Source organism: Sciurus carolinensis, chromosome 7, assembly GCF_902686445.1.
Source record: "Sciurus carolinensis chromosome 7, mSciCar1.2, whole genome shotgun sequence".
Lineage (NCBI taxonomy): Eukaryota > Metazoa > Chordata > Mammalia > Rodentia > Sciuridae > Sciurus > Sciurus carolinensis.
In genome coordinates this window covers 144232557-144250365 of record NC_062219.1, presented here as the reverse complement: position 1 = coordinate 144250365, position 17809 = coordinate 144232557, and the positions used below count along the sequence as shown (strand labels likewise).

The window sequence follows — 17809 nt, the reverse complement described above, 5'->3', positions numbered from 1 at the left end:
AAGACTTGAAGATCTAGTGAGTTCCACCTCCTCAAGTTTCTGAAGCCAGAAGTGGGGACAGGCAGCTAGTGTAGGAATAGGGGATCGGGTCAAATCGAGGAAATGAAGCCATGAAGCCATCTGCCTCTGGAAGTTGGAGACCACCCCTGGGAGAATGGAATGTCAAGGATCTCTGGAGCCCACTGATTACCAAATTTGCCTGCCCTTATCAAGGACTTCAGGCAGGGAGCTGCTAATTAATGCTCCCTGGGCCCTTACCTGCCTGAATCACTTTGGCCCTCCCCCTGCCATCTGCTGCTCACCTTTTTTGCTAGGTTACCAGCAACTCCTGGGCCTAATCACATAGGCAGGAAGGAGAGATAAAGGGGGAGAGAACTGGAGAACAAAAGAATCCCTAACCTATAAAAGACATAGGGTGTGCTCACATCTTGGGATTCTAGAACATCAGCCATGGCCCCCTTCTCCCTCCTGGGAGAAGTCTGTATGCTTGCCTTGGCGTGCTTCTCTAATGTTCAAACTTCAACATTTGAGGAAGCAGAACTCGTCACCTGCAAACGACAGTATCAGTTCCACCACCTCCCAATAGCATCATGGACTGAGAACCAAGCCTTTAACACATGGGTCATTTGGGGACATTCTGGAGCCAAACCAGGGCAATCAGTATGTTGAGGAAACACCTACACTTACATCTGTATTGCAGCATTATTTGCAATACACAAAATATGGAATCAACCAAGGTGGCCATCGACAGATGAATGGATAAGGAGAGCGTGGTTCGCACACACACGGAGTATTATCCAGCCATGTCGACAGCAACATGGATGAAACTAGAGGACGTTATGTTAAATGAAATTAGGTACAAAAAGACAAATAAAAACATGCTCTTACATGTGTGAAAGCTAAAAAGTTGATCTTGAAGAAACAGAGACGAGAACAGTGGCTACCTGAGCCTGGGAAGGGTGTGGAGGAGGGCGGGTGGAGCGAGGATGGTTATGGGTATGGTGACGCAGTTGGGTAAGAGGAAGACTCCTAATGGAGGATAACCACTGTGGCCTAACTATGGCTGACAATGATTAACTGAGTATTTCAAAAGAGAGTATTTTAAATGTCCCCAACACAAGGAAATACGAAGTGCTGGTGATGGTAGACATACCAATTACCCTGATCTTAGCATTACACGATGCATGTATATATCGAAATGTCATATTATGCCCCATAGACATGTATATGTTACCACAATAAAAAAATTTTTTTTCAAACTCCTCAAGTAATTGAACCGCAGCGCCCCCTCCTGGCCATGTCAACCAGCCTGATATTCGGGGGACAACTACTCTCATTTTGCCATCATCCTAGCCCCCCGCATTCTGCAGACCCTAAAAGCAAAAAGGTGATTTGTGTATCTCTGGAAGGCCTGGAATTCTCTCCTTCCCACAGGTGTCAGTTAGAAGAGTTGTGGGGCATGAAAGGATCTTTTCTAAGCCAGCCAGGCGTGGCAGGCAGCGACGGTTACCCCTGACAGCCCTCATACTCTGAGGACAGAATCCTTTTCAGCTCTGGAATGTCTTTCATCCTGTGCTGAAAGCTTTGAGGAAATCAGGTCAGAGCTGGAAGCTGTTCAAGCCCGGTCGCAAAGCCCAAGGTCTGTGGTACCTACTGTCCCTCCCATACCTGCGAAGGTCTCCTTGTTCTTTCCTGAAGGGCGTTTCTGCATTCTTAAGCCAGCTAAAAGGCTTAGAATGAAGTCCTTTCACAAGTGACATGTTCAGATAAGCTAAATCCTCTGAGATCTAGCGCCGTGGGGCTAGATCTGTAGGGTTTAGTGGAATTCGGTTGACCCACAGACTCCAGAGCAGCTGGGGTCTGCGTAAACAAGGACAGGGCCAGGCTATCACTGAAATCCAATCTCCAGGCAGGTTCTCTAGTCCTCAGTCAACCTGGGTCCCACAAAGACGCTCTTGCTCCTGGCAGACAAAGGCCACACAGTTAGACACTTGCCAACTGGGCTCTCAGTGACCTGGACGAGCCACTGCAGTACCCAAATTCATGCCTCTGCTTGTCAGATAACTGAAAATCTTAAAAAAAAAAAAAAAAAAAAAAAAAAAACTTTAAAAAAATATTTTCTAGTTGTCAATGGAACTTTTAATTTTATTTATGTATTTCTATGGGGTGCTAAGGATTGAATCCAGGGCCTCACACATGCCAGGCAAGCACTCTACCACTGAGCCACAATTCCAGCTCCACCTAAAAATCTTGCAGGGTGGATCTCAAAACTTGGCACATTCAAGCAGAGTGTCCAAGTCTCAGGGTTCTGCTGGTGAGATCTAGAATGTTCCAACGTTTGTCACTTCCCGGAGTGTTATGCCATTTCGTCAGAGCACTCTGAGGTTTGGTGAGGTGCGGCTCTGAGCTTATCAAGTCGTCTGGGATTCTTTCCAGCTCTTCCTTCCTGCACAGCAGGCCCTATACCTCTGCCACTTCTCTGGACCATCTCATCGTTCCCCTGCCCGCTGCCTGCCCAGCGCTGCCTGCCCACACATTCAAGACCACACTCGGCTGTTCCTCCGCTGGATTTTTGCCTGTGCATACATCATTCCAGGCATGGTTCCTCTTCACTAAGTGGAATCCACCAGTGGCAAGACCTGGCTGTCATACTCAGAGGATGTGGGGCTGCCACGCGCCCCCCGTTCTTTCTTTTCCCTTCTCTCAGACCTCATCCTGCAACTGGAGTCCTGGCAATTGTTCCACAAAGTGAGGTAAGGAGGTCAGGGACGAGCCTGCAGAGGGAGAAACAGGCCCAGTCTGGCTGGCTGATTTCTCGAGGACAGGTCTTGTTCTGACTGCTGCCCTCCTCGGGAGCCTGATCAGAACCCACCTGGAGCTTTTCTGAACCTGTTTTCCCAAAATTAACTAATTATAGGATGAGTTTTAAGAGGCTTTACTGCCGGCACAGGAAGCCCACCTAACAATGTTCAGTTCTTGCTTTTATGTTCTGGGTGGTTGGCTTGCAACTCTTCCCTGCACCGAGGTCCCCAAGAGATGGCCCAGGTGTCTCACAGTCTGAGTTGTAGATTCTGTAGTTCTTTTTTGCTTAAATGCTTAATCAGAACTACCCTCTTCCCCACGCACACCCCAAGTCCACCCTGGCAGCACCACAGACTTAAAGGCAGGCAACCAGACAAGTGTAATTGGAAAAGTTACCTCCAGGTCAATGGTTCTCAGCCTGAGGCTCCTGGCTCAGCAGCAGCAGCAATACACAGGGAATTTGTTAAAACATAAAGCCTCAGCCCCACCCCAGACCTAGGAAACACAGGCTGTTCCAGCAAGCCCTCCAGGTGAGTCTCAGACACGCCTGGGCCAGGCACAGCTCCGGGCCAAGCTCCATTGGCCCAGAGATGGAGATAGGTGATAGCCCTCCACCTATCTCTTGTTAAGAATCACCACTTGGTGCACACCTGTAATCCCAGCGGCTCTGGAGGCTGAGGCAGGAGGATCTCATGTTCAAAGCCAGTCTCAGCAAAAGCAAGGCGCTAAGCAACTCAGTGAGACCCTCTAAATAAAATACAAAATAGGGCTGGGGATGTGGCTCAGTGGTCAAGTGCCCTTGAGTGAAATCCCCAGTACCCCCTACCCCCAAAAAAGAATCACTATTCTAGAAAGTGGCTTCCAGCCCTGGCTGCTTCTTAGACTAACGTGGGGAGCTTTTCCAAAGTGCACCCACGGTTCTGATTAACTCATCTACCAGGTACACAGACAGGTGCTTAGATTCACCCACCATGAGTGCTTGCAGAGTTTGGCAGCCTCGTAACTACCTGCCTGTCCTCTATCTCCTCCTCCTGGCACACGGGTAGTTTATTCCTTGTAATTCCTCAGGATCATTCATCAGCTGGACAGGATAGCATCCCCAGGAGGGGAAACTGGGATTTCTAACCGCCCCACTTGGTGGCTGCAGGACTCGGAAAATTAAATCATCTCCTTCTATGCCTCAGTTGCCTCACCTGTAAAATGGGAATTATACTAACCATTCCTTTCTCTTCCCAAGCCAGTCAGTGAATGGTCTCTTAAGGTCTTTTTAGTTAAAGAAAGAAATCTTTGAGCCTAGGAGCTTTTCAAAGCCTAACATTGATAATAAGTGATTTTTCTCCTTCAGAAAATATTGTGAGCTGATCAATTTTGTGTTTTTCTAGTATTTACAAATAGCAGCTGTGCCTTAAAGGAGCTGGACCCAGACAAACAGAGGTCCAACAGGAAACAATGGCAATTTTTATTCCAAGCCCTAACCTGTTCCACTGGGCACCTAGCAGTCCCTCCCAGGAGACATCTCCAGGTCCAACCCAGCTCCTCCATGTCCACGGACGTCCGCTGCTCTGCTTTCCACTTCCACCCACCACCTGTCCTTCCACTTCTCCTGCAGACGCCTCAGGACAGTCACCTGCAGTTCCTCTTCATGTGGCTCGTCCCTCCCGTCCATGAGGAGGTGGACTCCCGTGGACAAACCTCGGTTCCAGGAAGGAGGAGGGGCTAATCAATGGCGTGTGTTCAATTTTAATTTTCTTCTTCCCTGAAAACAGAGCGGGTCAGCTCCTCTCTCTTCCATCTCCCCAAAGGAGAGTGCCAAGGTTGGGAGACCGAGAGAAGCTGGGAAATGGTTTCATGTTGACATCGTAGTCACAATGCCAAGTGAAAGTCTCCTAACGAAATGAGTGAAAGATGGTGGAGGGAGGGAGGGGGCAGGGACTGGGGGCTGAAGTGGAATCAGTCAAATTCCATGAGTATGCCTTTGTCAGAGTAAAGTCAACGACCACGTGTAACTATAATGCTCTAATAAAATATATATATATGTAGGACTAGCAGATGCAGCAAGCAGCCAGCACCCTAGGGCTGAGATAGATGATCCACAGGACAAACCTGGAAGAGGGCCCAGGGCCCAGGGCTGAGCTCCACACCTGGCTGGAGAGGGTACAGCTGGGGCTCACAGGACGAAGTGAGTTGGGCTGTGTCACTGAGGAGGTTCCCTGAGAGTCTGCCTCCTTGGGCCTGGGGAAGGTCGTCTGTTGGTTTGTGCTATTTGTGCTACAGAGCCACACAGAAGGGTAGCTGGGGAGGCCACCCACCTGCAGTTGCTTCGTGCCGCTGGCTGTGGCCCACTGCCTGAGCTGGGCACTGCAGACACTGCACACCGAGGAACCTACCAAGAATCATGCCCTGCAGTCCAGAGACCCTTCCCCTCTGCATGCTGCAGAGAGTGCCTCACATCATGCCAGAGGGCAGAGAAAAAATATTTACAGGGTCCAGCTGTATTCCTGCAGAGCCGGAAATGCAAGGCGGATTGGGAGCTGGAGGCAATGAACTGGTAACTACTACACTCCAGGCTTGTGACCAATTGTCATGGTTTAGATGCAAGGTGTCCCCCGAAGCTCACGTTTGAGACAATGCAAGAATCTTCACAGGTGAAATGGTTAGATTACGAGAGCCTTAACCTAAGCAGTGGATTAATCCACTTGAATGGGTAACTGGGTAGAAACTCTAGGCAGCTAGAGAGTCAGGAAGTAGGTTATTTGGGGCTGTGTTTGGGGTTTATATTTTCTCCCTGGCAAGTGGAGGTCTCACTCTGTTTTCTAGCTGTTTCCTTGGCATGTGCCACCATGCCCAGCTGCGAACTCTTCTAACCTAACCACCTCTTCCTGAACCCTGGAACTCTTATGTAGAGCAAGAAAAGAGGGCCCTCCCCAGCCCCTTGCTAATCCAAATACTGAGTGTAGGCATGATCTCTAGATACCAAAGTAACCAAAAGTGCTTTACATGTTTATTTCTTTTAATCCTCATAACCCAGTGCGTAAATAATGCCTTATGCCTGTTTTACAGAAGAGTCAAATGAGGCATTGAGAATTTAAGTACTTTGCCTAACTAGCAATCTGAGGATCCAGAATGTGTCTGTGTCCTGTTGCCAGAAAAGAGTTTTATGTCATGAAAACAGCAATGAATAATTTGGAGAGAGCTAAATCTGACTTGATTAAGTTAAAAATGGGGTTTCCTATACAACAGTAATGAATCCACTGAAAGAGAAATAAAGAACATTACCCCATTCACAACTGCCTGAAAAAAAAAAACTTGGGAATCAATCTAACAAAAGAGGTGAAAGACCTCTACAATGAAAACTACAGAACACTAAAAAAAAAGATATTGAAGATCTTAGAAGATGGAAAGACCTCCCATGCTCCTGGATAGGCAGAATTAATATTGTCAAAATGACCATACTACCAAAAAGTGTTATACAAATTTAATTCCATCCCTATTAAATTCCAATGACATTCTTCATAGAACTAGAAAAGGCTATCATGAAATTAATTTGGAAAAATAAGAGATCCAGACTAGCCAAAGCAACCCTTAACAAGAAGAGTGAAGTAGGAGGCATCACCATACCAGATGTCAAACTATACTGCAGAGCTATAGTAATAAAAACAGCATGGTATTGGCACCAAAATAGACAGGCAGACCAATGGTAAAGAATAGAAGACACAAGACAAACCCACATAAACAAAGGTATCTCATACTAGACAAAGGTGCCAAAAACAGTCACAGGAGAAAAGATAGCTTATTCAACAAATGGTGCTGGGAAAACTGGAAAGCCACATGTAACAAAATGAAATTAAACCTTTATCTCTCACCCTTCACAAAACCCAACTCACTATGGATCAAAGACTTAGGAACTAGAACAGAGACTCTGTGCCTACTAGAAGAAAAAGTAGGCCCAACCCTTCACCATGTTGGCCTAGAATCTAACTTCCTTAACAAGATCCCTAAAGTGTAAGAAGTTAAATCAAGAATCAATAAATGGGGATGGATTCAAACTAAAAAGCTTCTTCTCAGCAAAAAAAACAATAATGTGAAGAGACAGCTTACAGATTGGGAGAAAATCTTTGCCACATCCACCTCAGATAAAGCATTAATTTCCAGGATATATAAGTAACTCAAAAAACTTAACACCATAAAAACAAATAAAAACCCAATCAATAAATGGGCTAAGGAACTGAACACTTTACAGAAGACATACAGGCAATTAACAAATATATGAAAAAGTATTCAACATCTCTAGTAATTAGAGAAATGCAAATTAACACCACCCTAAGATTTCATCTTACTCCAATTAGAATGGCTATTATCATTATTACACAAGCAATAATAGGTGTTGGCGTGGATGTGGGGAAAAAGGCACACTCGTACATTGCTGGTGGAGTTGCAAATTGGTGCAGCCACTCTGGAAAGCAGTATGGAGATTCCTCAGAAAACTTGGAATGAACCCACCTTTTGACTCAGTTATCCCCCTCCTTGGTTTATACCCAAAGGACTTAAAATCAGCATACTACAGTAACGCAGTCACATCAATGTTTATAGCAGCTCAATTAACAATAACTAGATTATGGAACCAACCTAGATGCCCTTCAACAGATGAATGGATAAAGAAAATGTGGTGTGTGTGTGTGTGTGTGTGTGAGAATGATGGAATATTACTCAGCTTTAAAGAAGAATGAAATTCTGGTATTTGCTGGTAAATGGATAGAGTTAAAGAATATCATGCTAAGTAAAATAAGCCAATCCCAAAAAACAAAGGCCAAATGTTTTCTCTGATATGCAGAAGCTAATTCACAATAAGGGCAGGTATAGGGAAGAATTAGATTAGGTAGAGGGGAGTGAAGAGAGGGGAAGGGGCAGGGGAGGGAATGATAGAGTGAAACAGTCATTATTCCTCAAGTACATGTATGACTCAACGGCCGATGTGATCCTTCAATAGGTACAATCAGAAAAATGAGAAAGTACACTCCATTTACATATGATCTATCAAGATGTATAAATGCATTCTACTGTCATGTACAACTAATTAGAACAAATAATATAAAAATTTAAAATTTTTTTTAAAAATTGGGTTTGAGCTGGATTATAGAAGGTGCAAGTCAACATATGCCTTTGCAAAGCTGGTAACCACCCTTACCTGGCTTCTTATTAAGTCCATGGTGGAACTAGGTCACGACAGCATGCCATCACATGGGGCTCCGCAAGCTTGGCCCAGGACTGCTGTGGGGCGTCTATTCCCCAGTCTTACCCCAGGTGTGCCGCCTCCTTCCATGGCTTTCAGTTGCCCTTAAACAAATTACCCATATTACATCAGCAAATTAGCTCCTCCTCGTTTCCTGTGGCCCTTCCCAATCTGAAGAATGATTCTCTGACCCCAATATAACCACCTGTTTTCCACATTAAAACTTCAGACATCTGGGTGCTTCTGGGTTCTCCTCTTGGTCCACAGTCTGTTGCTATGGGTGAATGTCACAGGCTGAGTGACCTATAAGGCAAAGGTTTATTCTCCTGTGGTTCTGAGCTGGGAAAGTTCAAGGTCAGATGCCACATCTGGTGATGTGTTTTTGCTGGTGGGGACTCTGCAGAGTCCTGAGGCAGCACAGAAGGGACTGGACATCTCACTGAGGTCTCTTCTCCTGTCCTTATAAAGCCACAGTTCCACTGGATTAGAGTTCCACTCATCCTATGGCTTCATTTAAACTTAATTACCTCCCAGAGGTCCCACCCCAAACACCTTACTTGGATTGTTTCTACCGTACTAATACCTCACAATGGGGATTAAATTTTAACATGAGTGTTGGTGGGGACATCCAAACCGTAGCAACGCATGTCCCCTTCAGCTGCCCCTAAGCTCCTTTAGGGTAAAGCCTGGGTTCCCAGTGCATGGAACGTCATAGGGAATCAGGTAAGTTGAAGAACACATGCCAGCAGCCCCCTCCAACCTCATCTGTCCTATAAATCAGGCTTTCTGGAAAGGACCTGACAAACTCATATGTGAGTGATCAATTGGGTAGAATGTATTGATCTTTCCAGAACTACTTGTTCTTTTGTTTGTGTTTTTGTTTTAATAGTGAAAAGAACTGTGCTAAAGAAGTTTTCTTGAAAACAGAGGCGGGGGAGAAGAAAGTTGCAGCAAGTGGGGAACTACTCCTGGCAAACCATGTTGCATGGTGGACATTTACTTGGTCAATCATTTTTCAGCTTATTTTCTAGAAAAAGAAAACACCAGTGAGTGAACAAAGACTGGTGTATTTGCCCTCTGTTAACAACCATCATCTTTTCTCAAAATTTTACTTGTGTTTTGACAAGTTCCCTCTTTATTTTTATTTTTGCCGACCCCCCTAGGAAACTCCACTTCTCCTAGAAGAAAAGGAATTTTTTTTCCATATTCCTAAATAGCAACTTTTGAAGGCACAGCTGGCATGAGGCCAAAAGCTCATCTTTCAGTTGAAAATCAGACATTGATTTTTGAGTTAAGTGAATAGAAATAAATTAATGTGAAAACTTGGTTTGCTCTGGTGCCTCAGGGGCCTTTGATTTGTCAAATGTACATGCAAAAGGGACATCAGTGATCTCTACGAGCAGTGTTATTTTTAAAAACGATTCCTCATTTTCTTCTTCTTAATGTATCCTTTTCTTGTTCTCTGTTCTCTTTTTAGTGATTTGGCCCAAAGCTAAGAAGTGAAATGGAACCTCTTCTGGGAGAGTCTCCCGATTATCCCCTTGGTGGGCATGGCCATGCACCTGAAGTCTCAGCACGCAGGAGGCTGAGGTGGGAGTTCAAGACCAGCCTGGGCAACATTGGCAGACCCCCATCTCAAAATCAACACACCAAAGCCTCCAAAAGATTGTCCCTCCTCCTTTCTCTTCATGGCAATTTAATCTCAAGGATCCGTGGAGCTGCCCCAAGATTCAGAGGAGCAGCTCCTTCCAGTTGGAAAAACTGTGCTGGGCTGGGCTGTTGCTCAGGCAGAGTGTGTGTCCAGCATGCACCAGGCTCTGCGCTCCCTTCCCAGCACTGTAGTAGTGGTAGTAATAACAACAGTACTGCTGGGTTTCATTCCCCTGTCAAGGGAACATACCTAAAACCTGTACAGGCTCTACATCTGTGTCATGATTTTTATGACAGTTCTTCTTGAACAATCCTATGACAAAGGACAAACCAGGAATTATTACAAAATGAAATAAAAAAGACAAGAAATACAAGCCCCTGAGTCTTATCATTAGATTCAATAGACATAAAATTACTCTCTCAAATTGTTATAAAAGTATTTAAATGCTTACTCTCAATTTCCATACTTACCTAACAAACCAGGTAGGAACCAACAGTTTGAAGGCCAGCACTGTCCACGGACCACACTTTAAGCACTATTGTATTTGTTAATTGCTAATTGGCAACATTAAGGTCAATGATGGACAGCATATACGACAGTGGTCCCAGAGGATCACATGGCCCGTGACACCGTAATTTCCTTCACTTGTGTAAGAACACTGTGATTCTTTCACAGCTTCAAAACTGTGGACTGATAAGCGATTCCTCATAATGTACCCCAGGTGTTAAGCAGTGCGTAACTGTACCTTGTTTCTTCCGTAGAGTGTTTTGGATCAAAAGAAAAGATCAAAACACCTACAAGTTTTCCATTTCACCTCATCTTTTAACAAACCAACAAAACCCTCTGTGCACAAAAGAGCAAGTGTGCAGACACATACACATACGTGTGCATACTCCAAGAACACTACCACTTCACAGGGAGTAACCATACAGCGCCATGATTAAATGCGTGGATTCTGCTACATACTTATATCGACATGTGTAAGTCATGTCCTCTTGAGCTAATTTATGATAAAATGTGGCTGGTAATTATAAGAGCGACTCCTTATTGCTAGAAAATGAACGACAACAAGCTTACAGCCCTTAGAAGAGTAGGCACTGGATACATGCAGTCTATTATGATTTTTGCTTGGGGGAATAAAGAAGTCCCTGCTGCTTTGCTCAGCATTTCCATCTGCGAGATGAAGATGGATCTGCAGTTGACGGGGCAAATCAAGGACAGTCTTCCGTGTCTCGGCACCTGGCAACATCCACTGTTGGTTGGTGGAGGCAAAATCCCCAGCTCCCCTTCAGAATGAAGTCTCCCTTGGCTCCCACCAGGACAGTCTAATCGGCTACTGCTGCTGCCCTCTGCTGCTGACATGGAGAACTGCACAGGGCAGAGTTCCTGCAGCTGCAAGGCTGGCAAAGTCCAGGACGGAGCAGAGCAGAAGGGGCTGATGTGCACTTAGCTCAGGATTAGTTAGTTTTATGCGGGCATACCATCCACCACCACTTTTGGACACTGCCGCTGATGCTGTTCCTTGGAACCTCGACCTCAGCCTACGGGAAACCGAACATGGCCAACTTTCAAACCTGCTCCTAACTTGCTCCTTTTAGTTTTTTGTGCACCCATAAAATGTCAACGTGAGTTCCGAGTTAGTTGTGAGCTCCTCCTCTTTCATATCTTCTTCATTTCCCAGGCTAACCCTTTCCACCTTCTTCAGGGGCTTGGCATGCCTCCGCCTCTTGCCTCCAAGTCCCTGCCCTCTACTCGTGTTTGGAGGCCACCATTCAGAAGTTTCTGTGATCCGAGTCGCCCCTCCACTTCCCAGGATCCAGGCTTAGTCCAGGACACCATGGCAGAGGGTGTGGTAGAAGAAAGCAGCTGGGGACTCGGCACCAGGAAGGAGCGGGGAGGGCACTCTCCTCACCACAAACAAAATATATACCCCAAAGGCACACCCCAGTGACCCCCCAGCCACACCTACCTGCTGTAGTTACCACTCAGTTAATCCCCATGAAGGGATTAATGCACGGACCAGGTTAAAGTTCCCATAACCCAGTCACTTCACCTCTACACTTTCTTGCATTGTCTCACACATGAGCTTTTGAGGTGCACCTCATGTCTAAACCATAAGAATGATGAATATTAGGTGTTAGAAGAAAGAAAATGAATGCCACAATGAAATGGCACTACACATCTACTCAAAGAGCTAAAATTTTAAAAACTGACTATTCCATGTGCTGACAAGAGTACAGAGGCATTGGACTCTCATACCCTGACAGGTGGGAGTAAAAAATGATAACCAGTTTGGAACACAGTTTGGTAATTTCTTCAAGAAGTTAAACAAACATCTACCATGTGATTCAGCCATTCCACTCCTAGACATTTACCAAGAGAAATTAAAATACACGTCTCTACAAAGATTTTTATAAGAATATTCATAGCAGCTTAATTTGTAATAGTCAATAGCTGGAAATGTCCTTTAAGTGGGTGCGTGGATAAAAACTGTAGTATATTGATATAATGGAATACTACTCAGCAATAAAAAGGAACAATCTACTGACACATGCAACAATATGCAGGAAACTCAAAATAATTATGCTGTTGAGTTAAAGAAACCAGACATTAAAAGAATACATACAATATATTTCCATTTACGTAATAATCTAGAAAATGCAAACTGATTTATACTGACAGATAGCAGGGCGATGGTTCTGTGGGACAGGAAAACAGGTGACGAACTCCAGGTAGAGGAATTAAAAAGGACCCAAGGAAACTTTGGGGGGTTATGTACATGATTACCACTTTGGTAGTGGTTATAGTTTCACATGTACACACATGCCAAAACTTGCTCAACTGTACTTTTGAATATGTGCAATTTTGTGTATGTTAATGATACCCCATTAAGACTAATTTAAAAAACTATTTTAATCTTACTTTACTGTTTGTAACCCTCAAAAGAGTTTGATGAGACAGCATATTGGCACACAGTTTTCCGAACTTTAAAAATATTTTAAGAATTTGTACATATTTCTATTTGCTTAATTTCACTATAAATAGGAGCAGGTCGAACACACTAGTTGTTAAGCTGTTAGTTCACCTAAAATATATCTCATCATTGAATATTCACCTGCAGTATCGTTTCTGGCGATCCCTTCACTTGACTGCAAGCTCTCTGAGGGCAGCAAGGTCACTGAGTTGGTAAAGAGCACCCGGTGGGGATTCAGGATCCTGCAAGCAAACCAAGAAGTGAGCCTGAGCACCTCACTGCATTTCTTTGGGCTACAATTTTTGCTCCATAAAATGGGGCAGTTACACTTCTTCCTCTCCAAGTTCCTGTTAGCTGACAATTCTCTTATTCTCCGATCTTTGACTTCTTGCTGTGCCTTATGCAGAGATCTGAATAGATCAGGCACTCAGTAAATGCTTACTGAATGAGGAACTTTTTTCCAATAGAAAAGTTTATATCGAAGTCTGGTATAGTTTATGTTCTGAGATAAGCAGGTTGTGAAATCTCTCCTTGAGCAATTTAATATGCAATAAAAGAGACAAAGCAGGTGCATAACCTTCATAATGCACAATAAAAATATTAGGAGAAGAAAACAATGGACTGTTGAGCTTTAGAAGAGGGAAGAATGACCACTTGCAGTAGTACAGAGCATAAGAATTCACAACTCCTAAAAGAGCTGACTGGAGAGAACGTGGGGTCATGGATAGAGGGAGGAGTGGAGTTGATACGACCTCCAAAGGAAGTGTAAGCATCAAACGCTTAATGATGGTGGAAGCTACTGCCCCCTGCCCCCTTGGGCCTGAATGGCCACGAGGAGGAAATAATGCCCCCACAGTCTGATACCATGAAGTCACAGGAAGATGGAGCCATTGTTAGGACCATGGCACCAAAGCAGGAAGGGAGTAGGGGAGAAATATTCCAGCCTTGCCCTCCATCCCATCTCCAATTTCCTGCCTCTGCCCCCAACTCATGGAATCCAACTGAAAACCAGAGGGCAAAGGGGCCCTGCATGATGCTGCCCATACCAGCTTCTTGGAGGCTCCCACCAGTTGGTTATAGGAGAATGGAGAATGAGACCTAGGAATGATAAACCCAGCACAACCCATCTAGAAACTTTCCAGGGGAGCTGGCATTTTATCTGAGCCTCGAAGACAGGTGAGACTGGCATGTCCAGAAATGGTGGCAAAACATTTCAGGTGGAAGTGGAAGCATCATGCAAAAGCAAGAAGGCAGAAAGTCTGGAGTATTCACAGCAGAGTCAGGAGTAGGAGACATTTGTTGTCCCTGCTAAGGGGATCTGATGTTGACCACTTGCACTTGGAATGGCTCTTTCTTGGCCTCTGTGACACCCACTCTCTTGGCTAGTCTTTTACCCCACGTTTCCATCCTAGGTGCTCTTTGCTGCCAGTTGCTGTGTCTTCCATCTTATTCTCATCCAAACCCATGACCTCCAGTACCACGAGTACCCTGGAAGTTTCTACAACACCTCTGGACTAGTCTTTGATTTTAAGTTCTACATCCACATGGGCAATCGCTTATTGAATAATTCCTCAGTCAACTCAAAAGTGCCTTTACTTAACTCTGTCCAGAATGAAACCACAGTCCTTCCTCGTCTCTGTGCATGTCATCTCATGATGGAGGCCAGAAAAGGTGATCAAGCTGACCTCCTGAACTGCATCCGGAACCAATTTCCTGTTCACCAGTTCCACAGCCTTCCTTCTCCTTCCACGCACCCCCACTTCATGCGCATGGGAAGAGATTTCTAGAGTGCAGGCACAGCCCCTTTAGGCACAGCCCTTGCAAACTGCCACTCCTCAGGAAAAGAGTGGGCACACCCATAGCTTTGAAGACAAGAAACTCATGCAGGGCCGGTCCCTTGTCCTACAGGTCAACTTGCCATGACAGTCCACTTGCTCTTGGTTGTACCCCAGTGCCTTCAAGGAATACGTGTGTGCACGTGCAGCTTAGGCCAGGCATTTGGAGAGTGTATACTGCTCTCCAAATTTTGTAACTGCTATCTGCAGGACAGTTGCCCCTCTTTTGCACCATAGCCTCATGCTGGGTTGAGATGGTTCTGTCACCCGTCTGTCTGTTCTGTTCTATTAAAAACAGCAAATTTAGGTTCTTCCTCTCAAGGTAAGCCCCTTGTCTCTGAGATGTGTGTCCTGCTGGCTCGTTCTGAGACCTGTGGCTTTGAACCTCTCCCTGCTTTCTCCTGCCTGTGTCCTGCTTGATCTCCACTGCTTTTAGAAACTTCACTGAAATAAAGTTTGCATATCTATCCTGCTACCTTTATTCTTTCTCTTGACACTAGAACTGTGAGGATTCACGCAAATATAAGACAGGGATAAGGTGGAACAATCACCAGTGATAAATGGAACACTTCCGTGTTAAATGGCCCCATCTGCACTAGGCTAGCTATGGCCCTAACCAGAGGTTCTATCCACCGGGATCATATGGGACATCTATAACCACACGTACATAACACATTTGCCACCAGCTTGGACAGGCAAACCAGTGCTGCCTCCCTTTAACAAGATTCTCCTGGATACAATTATGCATCCTAAGAAGGGATTTGTGAAGACATACCATTAGGTTTAAAGGTATAAAAACAGAGATTATTAGAGAAAAATTTACAGGCAGAACATAGTAGAGTGCATATAATCCCATGAATCTAATCATCCTACAGCTTAGGCCAGGCATAGAGGGTCCCTAAGAGGAAGGAAGAGAGCAGCACCCCACACACCTCTTTGAGGGCATGTTCTCAGTGACCTAAAACCTCCCCCCAGGCCCCGCCTCTCAAATGCATGGGCAATTGTTTATTTAACAACCAAAGGTTTCCACCACCCGTGATAGCACCAAATGGAGGACAAAGCCTTTAAAAATTCCACCATAAACATTCTAGAATGTTCTAGAACTAATAAATGAATTCAGCAAAGTAGCAGGATATAAAACTAACACCTACAAATCAAATGTGTTCCTATACATCAGTGATGAATCCACTGAAAAGAGAAATCAGGAAAACTACCTCATTCACAATAGCCTCAAAAAAAAATTTGGAATCAATCTAACAAAAGAAGTGAGTGAAAGACCTCTACAATGAAAACTACAGAACACTAAAGAAAGAAACTGAAGAAGACCTTAGAAGATGGAAAGATCTACCATGCTCTTGGATGGGCCCTTAGGATCTTGAGACTTTGTTCTGACTACCGGTATAATTATTTTCATAATTTAGTAAAAACAGTTAACCACCAGAGGGCAGTATGATTACAAGGCAGTAAGGCATTATGGGAGCCACAAAAGGACAGGAAGTTATGCATTCAAATGAAGTGCACCTGTGACTTTTAAACTCCACACAATTTATTGCCGACTTCACAGTCTGTGTGTTCAACAATTAACAATGACCTCTAACAGCTCACAGCCCAAATGTACAGTGTATAAGGGTGGTTGCCCATTCCCACTGTGTAGGATTCCTTCACATTCATTCTGTGAGTCCGCAGTAACCACTTTCTGAGTGCCAGGCACTGTTGTGTGAATTCGGGATGCGTCAGTAAACAAAGAAAAGATCCCTGACTGTAGAACTGACACTGTGGTGGGAAGACAGGGACTAAACAAGTAAATCAGTAAACTGTTTAGTGTGGTAGGAGGTGCTGAGAGCTGTGCGAGGAAAAGGCAGACCTGGGTTTGGAGGGTGAGGATTCAGGTAAGGGTGCAGTTTTAGGCAGGGTGGTGAGAGGAGGCCTCAGGGAGGGGACATCTGAAAAAGACTGAGACAGGTCATATGGCTTTCTGGAGAAAGTGTTCCAGATGGAACAACATTAGAAGGTCCTAAGGGCAGGAGAGTACCTAGTAGAAAATGAGGTCAGCGTCAAAGGAGGCAGATCATGACAAGCTGCAAAGGCTACTGTGAGGATTTTGGTTTTTACTCTGGGTGAGGTGAGATGCAGGGATATAGGATTTTGTGGAGAGGCATTTTCAAAGGGTCACCTCGGCTGAGAGCTGAGAATAGCTTCAAAAAGGTTCCCCTCCTGTAGAAGCTTCATAATATTCAACTCATCAGCTCATAAAAAAGCACAGTGAAGGGCAGTTAGTCATATTGCTGTCACCATTTAGCAAATAGCAGTGGGTCCTCTTGTATCCCTCCTGTGCCACCAGCAGGGCCGAGCCAAGCACTGCACACACCTCCTCGTTCAATGACATCTTCTTCACTATTAATAGCTCCAAGTTAAAGAGAAAGGAGATTGTGCAAATTAGTGACTTGTCCTAGGTTTTTAGATGATGTAAATGGAACTCACAGAAGCCACAAAGACTCTAATTACTAATGTAAAAAAACACTTCCTAAGCAGGGTTTAGCATCTCCACAAGGAGGAAATGAAGATGATGTCAGATGATGTCGGCAGGGGACTGGGAGGGGCATAAAAGTTTGAGTTCAACCAGCAAACACTTCTTCATTTTTAAGTCCTGTCTAGACACTACACTTCAGACTTACCCGCAGTGAAACTAGACTGATTTGTTTCTTCTTAAGAGTGTAGCATCCCTGTGGCCTGTTCTGTAAAGACTGGAGGTTTTAAAGGAGATAGTACCCACTACTGAACCCTCTTTTTCCCTAGGGGCTTTCTTTTAGACCATGGTAGTTTCAAAACCAAGTGGGTAGGGGCTGCAATCATGCCTGAAAACCAATGAAGTAAGTAAAACTTCAATAGCCATTTTAAAGTATAACTTTGTCAGTTGAATCGAATAACACGCTTGGGTTTGTATTTAGTATAACTTCTATTTTTACGGTATTTGAGAGGTTGCATATATAACAATGGCCAGACCATAAATAAAACAATTCTGACCCACAACCTGCAGCAACCTGCACGGAGAGCTCCTTGTCTACAAGAGGGTCTGCGGTCAAGTCACACCTGCAGGAAGCCAGATTGCTGTCTTTAGGGACAATCCCAGAAACTAAACAGGAACTTATGTAGAGCCAGCCCCGAATGGCCCGGATTTCATTAATAACTGAGTTTTCCTAATTTTGACCCCGCTTCCAGTTTAGGACCAAAAAGCCCAACATACCCCGAGGACTCCCGGAACGACCCCCTCCGGCCAGCCCCGCCCGGCGCACACCTGAGCCCTCCCACTCCTCCAG

At 44.8% G+C, this 17809-nt stretch overlaps 1 long non-coding RNA gene across 1 annotated transcript; it reads right to left on the bottom strand.

Annotated features, from left to right (window-relative positions):
* Positions 1–8236: 8236 nt before the first annotated feature.
* Positions 8237–17775, bottom strand: LOC124988054 (uncharacterized). Its single transcript, XR_007109342.1, has 3 exons — positions 17737–17775; positions 12799–12899; positions 8237–8335 (listed from the first exon to the last, which is right to left on the bottom strand). It is a non-coding gene; the product is annotated as an uncharacterized LOC124988054 (long non-coding RNA).
* Between the last annotated feature and the right edge of the window lie 34 nt (positions 17776–17809).